This window comes from Sciurus carolinensis, chromosome 7 (assembly GCF_902686445.1).
Source record: "Sciurus carolinensis chromosome 7, mSciCar1.2, whole genome shotgun sequence".
In the NCBI taxonomy this organism is placed as follows: Eukaryota; Metazoa; Chordata; class Mammalia; order Rodentia; family Sciuridae; genus Sciurus; species Sciurus carolinensis.
Window position 1 is genome coordinate 27,909,904 of NC_062219.1, and position 8,241 is coordinate 27,918,144.

An 8,241-nucleotide genomic window follows, 5' to 3' on the forward strand; every position below is an offset into this window, starting at 1 on the left:
AACTCAATGGTAAAAAGCCCCTGGGTTCAATCCCCAGTACCACAAACAAATAAACAAAAAGCTAAAAAATTATAGCTTAATAGGGGAAAAAAAAGGAACATACTCTTACATTATGGTTTCTAAATGAATGCTTGTATGTACAAAAATACTATTGTTACATATTATTTTTGCATGGAGCCAACATCTAAACTATTGTCTTCATGATTTCCAGTTGACTGTTTTTTTCCAGTATACAACTGTAGCATCTATAATAAGAACAATTTGACCTTCTTGTTACCAATATTATACCTTGTCTTTTATTCCTTGTTTTCAAACTTTGAGGAATTGGTGTTGTCTATTTCTCAAGAGCAATCAACCAAACCTGGTGACTGTGGGTAAATCCCTTCAGGGTAGTTAGATTGAATTCCCTGTACCTTTTACTCTTAAGAGGCAGTATTTCCTTTGTGCTAACTAACTTCCTACACAATTGTGTTTCTTGGTAATTCATGTGAGTGGTAAGAAAATGAGGTTATGAGGTAATTCTATCAACTGGGTCTACCATGCCAATCCCCACATGCTTTCTTTTAAAAAGCAATTTACCTGCAACTCTGCCTGGCTTAAGTCAATAGGATATGCTACATTCCTCATCACCTGTTACCCACAGGAGAAAAGTAGGCCCATGAAGCTCCTCACCGCAATAAGAACACAAGTTACCTTGAAGTGGGGGGCTCTTGTATCTTTTATACAGACTAGATACTAGGACACAAGGACAGGATAACTAGAACAAATTCCAATTTGAATCAGTCCGCTAGAGTGACCTAGAGTTGCCTTGGACCTTCAGTGCATCATTATAATAGTAAAATCTCCCTTTCATGTGGTATGACTTGAAGTCAGTGGGGACTTGAAAGTCTGATACAATCCTGCTATCATTCAGAAGTCAAGAGGTGGACCTGGGCAGTATTCTGAAAACTTCCCTGGGACCTCAATAAAACAGGAGGGGTGCAACATTTCTTCTATTTAAGCGACTCTCTCCCTTTAGAGTGTCCCTTGTTCCTTTCTCTATCACTTACAATAAACTCATGCCTACTACTCTGAGCAATACATAGAAAGTCTTTCTGGCATGGTTGCAAGAACTGGTGACTGAGGACATCTGTGGTCACTTCAGCTCCATGAGTGACGTTGCTCTGTCACATTTCTTTTTTGGGGGGAGTAGGGTACTGGGAATTGAACTCAGAGGCACTTGCCCTTCACCACTGAACCACATCCCCAGCCCTATTTTGTATTTTATATAGAGACAGGGTCTCACCAAGTTGCTTAGTACCTCACTTTTGCTGAGGCTGACTTTGAACTTGAAATCCTCCTGCCTCAGCCTCCTGAGCTGCTGGGATTACAGGCATGCACCACCACATCCAGCTGCTCTGTAACATTTCTTAAACTTATTTTTTTCCCCTATGTTATTGCTGATTGCCAGAAACTCATGTAAATGCATCGTCATTTCATGCCAAGTTAAATTATCTAAGATCATTGTTTGTGTCAGATTTAAGGTACTGGTTCTTATGCCTACTAAGAATGCAAGTGGGTGACTTAAATACTGAATGCTAGCTTTGTTTGCATGGTCTTTAATTAGCTTCCTCTGTGTGGTGCACACTTCCTCTGCGTTTGACCCTTCCCTAGGCCTCTTTATTCTGGAACTTGAACCCTTTTCACCACTTTCTACCAGAAATACCAATCAGGAGTCAATAAATGAATTTACAAACAAATGAAGACAGGAGTGACTATAGACCTCTGCTATAGTCAGATGATTGATGAAGTTTTTCTCATTGACCTTCCGAACTACCTGGTAAGGCTGGTACTGCACAGCCTTAAAATTAAGTTGAAGTAGAATTGTGTCAGGAAGTGTATGACCTTATTAATTAACACAGTGGAAATAACTCTCTCTTAGAACCAAAAGGTAGAGAGAATTTAATCTAACACGCACAAGGCTAAGTGATTTACCATGGTCACCATGCTGTCAATAACTTTTTCCAAGTAAGGAAATGAGGTACAGGAAAGTTGAAGTTTTCTTTTAGGTAAACTAGAAACAAAAGGGAATACAACATTGTGGAAACTCAAAATGCAAATAAAACACTGAGGAGGCAGGGCTGGGCCTGGAGGAACTGGGGAAAGAGGAGCCTCAGGGCTGGGATAGGTGCAGTCCAGAGACTGAACCTGCTGAGTTGGCACATGGGCACCTGAGACCCTGGAGCAGGAGCTCTGCTGGGATCTGGGTTTAGTTGATGAAGGGACAGGATGGAGAAGAGAGGAGCCTTCTGTATTATTAAGGTAAAACCCCTATTTGGGGGAATATTGGATATTTGAATAGGCTCAACCGAGTACAGAGACCCAGAAATCAAATGAAATTATGAGACCTCTGGTTCTGTGTGGCATTTGAGGAGGGATGATAAATGGCATTATACAGGCCCTTGAGAATGCAAGGATGGGGACTAGTTTGCAAGTGGTAGATAAAGCTCAGAAAACTGTGAGTTGAGGGATTTCAGCTCAGGTTTCACCTTTCTCAAAAGTCCATGTTTTACCCACTGAGATACAAGATCTCTAACTTCTTATATTAAAAAGGACCACTAGACCTTTTACTTGTCTTTGAACAATATGATTATATGTTTTGCTTTGTTTATCTTTGACAACCTGGTAAACACACAGAAATAACTGTAGGTGACGTTGGAAATAAAATCTAAATAATTACCTATCATGATTACTCATTTACTCATAATGCAACAGCTTTTTTAAAGTTACTATTTAGGGGCTGGGAATATAGCTCAGTTGGTAGAGTGCTTGCCTCACATGCTCAAAACAGTGGGTTCAATCCCCGGCACCAAAAAAAAAAAAAAAAAAAAAGCTACTATTTTAAAATACGAAAGGTATTTTCCTTACTCTGAGGTTCATGAGAACTTTCAAAGTTTGTTTGGAAACTCGTGTTCATCTGGTTGGACTAATATACACCTAAGCAGTTGTCTGGCCACGTTTTATTTATTATTTTCATTATTATCTTTGCTCTTCAATAGTCAACTAGCAAGTTGAATAGTAAATGCTAACCCATCTCTCTGCCTTCTCTCCCAGAAAGCAAAGCAATAATGGGATTTTGAAGGTGGCAAAATTGCACACCTGTAATCCCAGTACTCACGAGGCTGAGGCAGGACAATTGCAAGGTTGAGGCCAGCCTCTGCAACTTAGCAAGACCTCATCTCGAACAATAGTTTGGGAGAAGGGGTTGCTGGGAATGCAACTCAATGGTAGAGTGCTTGCCTTAAATATGATATGCAAGGCACTTGGTTCACTCCCCAGTGCTAAAAATAAATAAATAAATAAATAAATAAATAAATAAGATAAAAGAAAGAAAAGGAAAATGGAAGAAATTTTAAATTTGAAAGGAGATAAAAATGAGACATGAAAAATATTTTAATTAGAACATATGACTAATTACAAACTCTGGTTCCTCAAAACAATGTAAAAATAAATACCTAGTTAATTTGCTAAAATAATAAAACAAGGAAGACTATATCACTACTCAAAATAGGAAACCATAAAAGAGAAACCACAGACACAGGAAATTAATAAACCATAAAGGAATAACTTGCTCAATTCTATTCAAGTAAATGTAAAAGCATGAACAAAAGGGATTATTTTCTTTCTTTTTTTTAATTTAATTTTTTTTTATTATTGTACACAAATGGGATACATGTTGTTTCTCTATTTGTACATGGCGTAAAGGCATACCATTTGTGTAATCATAAATTTACATAGGGTAATGTTTGATTCATTCTGTTATTTTTTCCCTTCCCCCCACCCCTCCCACCCCTCTTTTCCCTCTATACAGTCATTCCTTCCTCCATTCTTGCCCCCCTCCCTAAACCTAACTCTAAACCTAACACTGACTCTTCCCACCCCACATTATGTGTCCTCATCCACTTATTAGCGATATCATTCTTCCTTTGCTTTTTTGAGATTGGCTTATCTCACTTAGCATGATATTCTCCAATTTCATCCATTTGCCTACAAATGCCATAATTTTATCATTCTTTATGGCAGAGTAATATTCCATTGTATATATATACCACATTTTCTTTATCCATTCATCAATTGAAGGACATCTAGGTTGGTTCCACAATCTGGTTATTGTGAACTGAGCAGCTATGAACATTGATGTGGCTGTATCTCTGTAATATGCTGATTTTAAATCCTTTGGGTATAGGCCAAGGAGTGGGATAGCTGGGTCAAATGGTGGTTCCATTCCAAGTTTTCTAAGGAGTCTCCATACTGCTTTCCAGAGTGGCTGCACTAATTTGCAGCCCCACCAGCAATGTAAGAGTGTACCTTTCTCCCCACAACCTCGCCAACACCTGTTGTTGCTTGTATTCTTGATAATCGCCATTCTAATTGGGGTGAGATGGAATCTTAGGGTGGTTTTGATTTGCATTTCTCTTATTACTAGAGATGTTGAACATTTTTCCGTATGTTTGTTGATTGCTTGTAGATCTTCTTCTGTGAAGTGTCTATTCATTTCCTTAGCCCATTTGTCGATTGGATTACTTGCATTCTTGGTGTAGAGTTTTTTGAGTTCTTTATAGATTCTGGAGATTAGTGCTCTATCTGAAGTATGATTGGCAAAGATTTTCTCCCACTCTGTAGGCTTTTTCTTCGCATTGCTGATAGTTTCCTTTACTGAGAGAAAGCTTTTTAGTTTGAATCTATCCCAGTTATTAATTCTTGCTTTTATTTCTTGTGCTATGGGAGTCCTGTTGAGGAAGTCTGGTCCTAAGCCGACATGTTGAAGCTCTGGACCTACTTTTTCTTCTATAAGATGCAAGGTCTCTGGTCTGATTCCGAGATCCTTAATCCATTTTGAGTTTAGTTTCGTGCATGGTGAGAGATATGGATTTAGTTTCATTCTGTTGCATATGGATTTCCAATTCTCCCACCACCATTTGTTGAAGAGGCTATCTTTTCTCCATTGCATATTTTTGGCCCCTTTGTCTAGTATGAGAAAATTGTATTTATTTGGGTTTGTGTCCGTGTCCTCTATTCTGTACCATTGATCCACCTTTCTATTTTGGTACCAATACCAGGCCGTTTTTGTTACTTTGCTTTGTAGTAGAGTTGAAGATCTGGTATTGCGATACCCCCTGCTTCACTCTTTCTGCCAAGGATTGCTTTAGCTATTCTGGGTTTTTTATTCTTCCAGATGAATTTCATAATTGCTTGCTCTATTTCTGAAAGGTACATCATTGGGATTTTAATTGGAATTGCATTGAATCTGAATAGCACTTTTGGTAGTATGGTCATTTTGACAATATTAATTCTTCCTATCCAAGAACATGGGAGATCTTTCCATCTTCTAAGGTTTTCTTTCATTTCTTTCTTTAGTGTTCTGTAGTTCTCATTGTAGAGGTCTTTCACCTCTTTTGTGAGATTGATTCCCAAGTATTTTATTTTTTTCGAAGCTATTGTGAATGGGGTAGTTTTCCTAATTTCTCTTTCTGAAGATTCATCGCTTATGTATAGAAATGCCTTAGATTTATGTGCATTGATCTTATATCCCGCTACTTTACTGAATTCACTTATGAGATCTAACAGTTTTCTGGTGGAATTTCCTGGTTCCTCTAAGTATACAATCATATCATCAGCAAATAGGGATAGTTTGAGTTCTTCTTTTCCTATTCGTATCCCTTTAATTTCTTTGGTCTGTCTAATTGCTCTGGCTAGAGTTTCAAGGACGATATTGAATAGAAGTGGTGAAAGAGGGCATCCCTGCCTTGTTCCAGTTTTTAGAGGGAATGCTTTCAGTTTTTCACCATTTAGAATAATATTAGCCATGGGCTTAGCGTAGATGGCCTTTACAATGTTAAGGAATGTTCCCACTATCCCTATTTTTTCTAGTGTTTTGAGCATGAAAGGATGCTGTATTTTATCAAATGCTTTTTCTGCATCTATCGAAATAATCATGTGATTCTTGACTTTAAGTCTATTGATATGGTGAATTACATTTATTGATTTCCTGATGTTGAACCCACCATCCCTGGGATGAAACCCACTTGATCATGGTGCACTATCTTTTTAATATGTTTTTGTATGCGATTTGCTAAAATTTTGTTGAGAATTTTTGCGTCAATGTTCATTAAGGATATTGGTCTGAAATTTTCTATCCTCGATGTGTCTCTGTCTGGTTTAGGTATCAGGGTGATATTGGCTTCATAGAATGAGTTGGGAGGGTTCCCTCCTCTTCTATTTTATGGAATACTTTGAGAAGCATTGGAATGAGCTCTTCTTTAAAAGTTTTGTAGAACTCGGCTGAGAACCCTTCTGGTCCTGGACTTTTCTTTGTTGGTAGGCTTTTGATGACTTCTATTTCATTACTTGAAATTGGTCTATTTAAATTGTGTATGTCCTCCTCGTTTAGTTTAGGCAATTCATATGTCTCTAGAAACCTGTTGATGTCTTCAAAATTTTCTATTTTGTTGGAGTATAGATTTTCAAAATAGCTTCTAATTATGTTTTGTATTTCAGTCGTGTCTGTTGTGATATTTCCTTGTTCATTCCGAATTTTAGTGATTTGGGTTTTCTCTCGTCTTCCCTTTGTTAGTGTGGCTAAAGGTTTATCAATTTTGTTTATTTTTTCGAAGAACCAACTATTTATTTTGTCAATTTTTTGTATTGTTTCTTTTGTTTCAATTTCGTTGATTTCAGCTCTGAGTTTGACTATTTCCTGTCTTCTACTACTTTTGGTGTTGGTCTGTTCTTCTTTTTCTAGGGCTTTGAGCTGTAGTGTTAGGTTGTTTATTTGTTGAGTTTTACTTCTTTTATTAAATGCGCTCCATGAAATAAATCTTCCTCTAAGTACTGCTTTCATAGTGTCCCAGAGATTTTGATATGATGTTTCTTTGTTCTTGTTTACCTCTAAGAATTTTTTAATTTCCTTCCTAATATCTTCTGTTATCCATTCATCATATAATAGCATATTGTTTAATCTCCAGGTGTTGGAGTAGTTTCTGTTTTTTATTCTGTCATTTATTTCTAATTTCAATTCATTTTGATCTGATAGAATACAAGGTAGTATCTCTATCTTCTTGTATTTGCTGACATTAGCTTTGTGGCATAATATATGGTCTATTTTAGAGAAGGATCCATGTGCTGCTGAGAAGAAAGTGTATTCGCTCTTGGTTGGATGGTATATTCTATAAATGTCTGTTAAGTCTAAATTATTGATTGTGTTATTGAGAACTATGGTTTCTTTGTTCAATTTTTGTTTGGAAAATCTGTCCAGTGGTGAGAGAGGCGTGTTAAAATCACCTAGTATTACTGTGTTATGGTCTATTTGGTTTCTAAAATTGAGAAGGATTTGTTTAACATACATGGATGAGCCACTGTTTGGGGCATAGATATTTATGATTGTTATATCTTGCTGATTTATGCTTCCCTTAAGCAGTATGAAATGTCCTTCCTTATCCCTTCTGACTGATATTGGCTTGAAGTCCACATTATCTGAAATGAGGATGGATACTCCAGCTTTTTTGCTGAGTCCATGTGCATGGTATCTTTTTCCCCATCCTTTCACCTTTAGTCTATTGGTATCTCTTTCTATGAGGTGAGTCTCTTGCAGGCAACATATTGTTGGATCTTTCTTTTTAATCCAATCCGCCAGTCTATGTCTTTTGATTGATGAATTCAGGCCATTAACATTCAGGGTTATTATTGAGATATGATTTGTATTCCCGGTCATTTGGTTCATACTTAAAATTTTATTTATTTATTTATTTATTTTTTGACACATCTTGGTTCCTCCTTTATTTGACAGTTCCTTTAGGATAATTCCTCCCTTTGCTGATTTGCTTCTTTGTTTTTTATTTCTTCCTCATGAAATATTTTGCTGAGAATGTTCTGTAATGCTGGCTTTCTTTTTGTAAATTCTTTTAACTTTTGTTTATCATGGAAATATTTTATTTCATCGTCAAATTTGAAGGTAAGCTTTGCTGGGTATAAGATTCTTGGTTGGCATCCATTTTCTTTCAGAGCTTGAAAAATATTGTTCCAGGCCCTTCTAGCTTTTAGGGTCTGGATTGAAAAATCTGCTGATATCCGTATTGGTTTCCCCCTGAATGTAATTTGGTTCTTTTCTCTCACAGCCTTTAAAATTCTGTCTTTATTTTGTATGTTAGGTATTTTCATTATAATGTGCCTTGGTGTGGGTCTGTTGTAATTTTGTGTATTTGG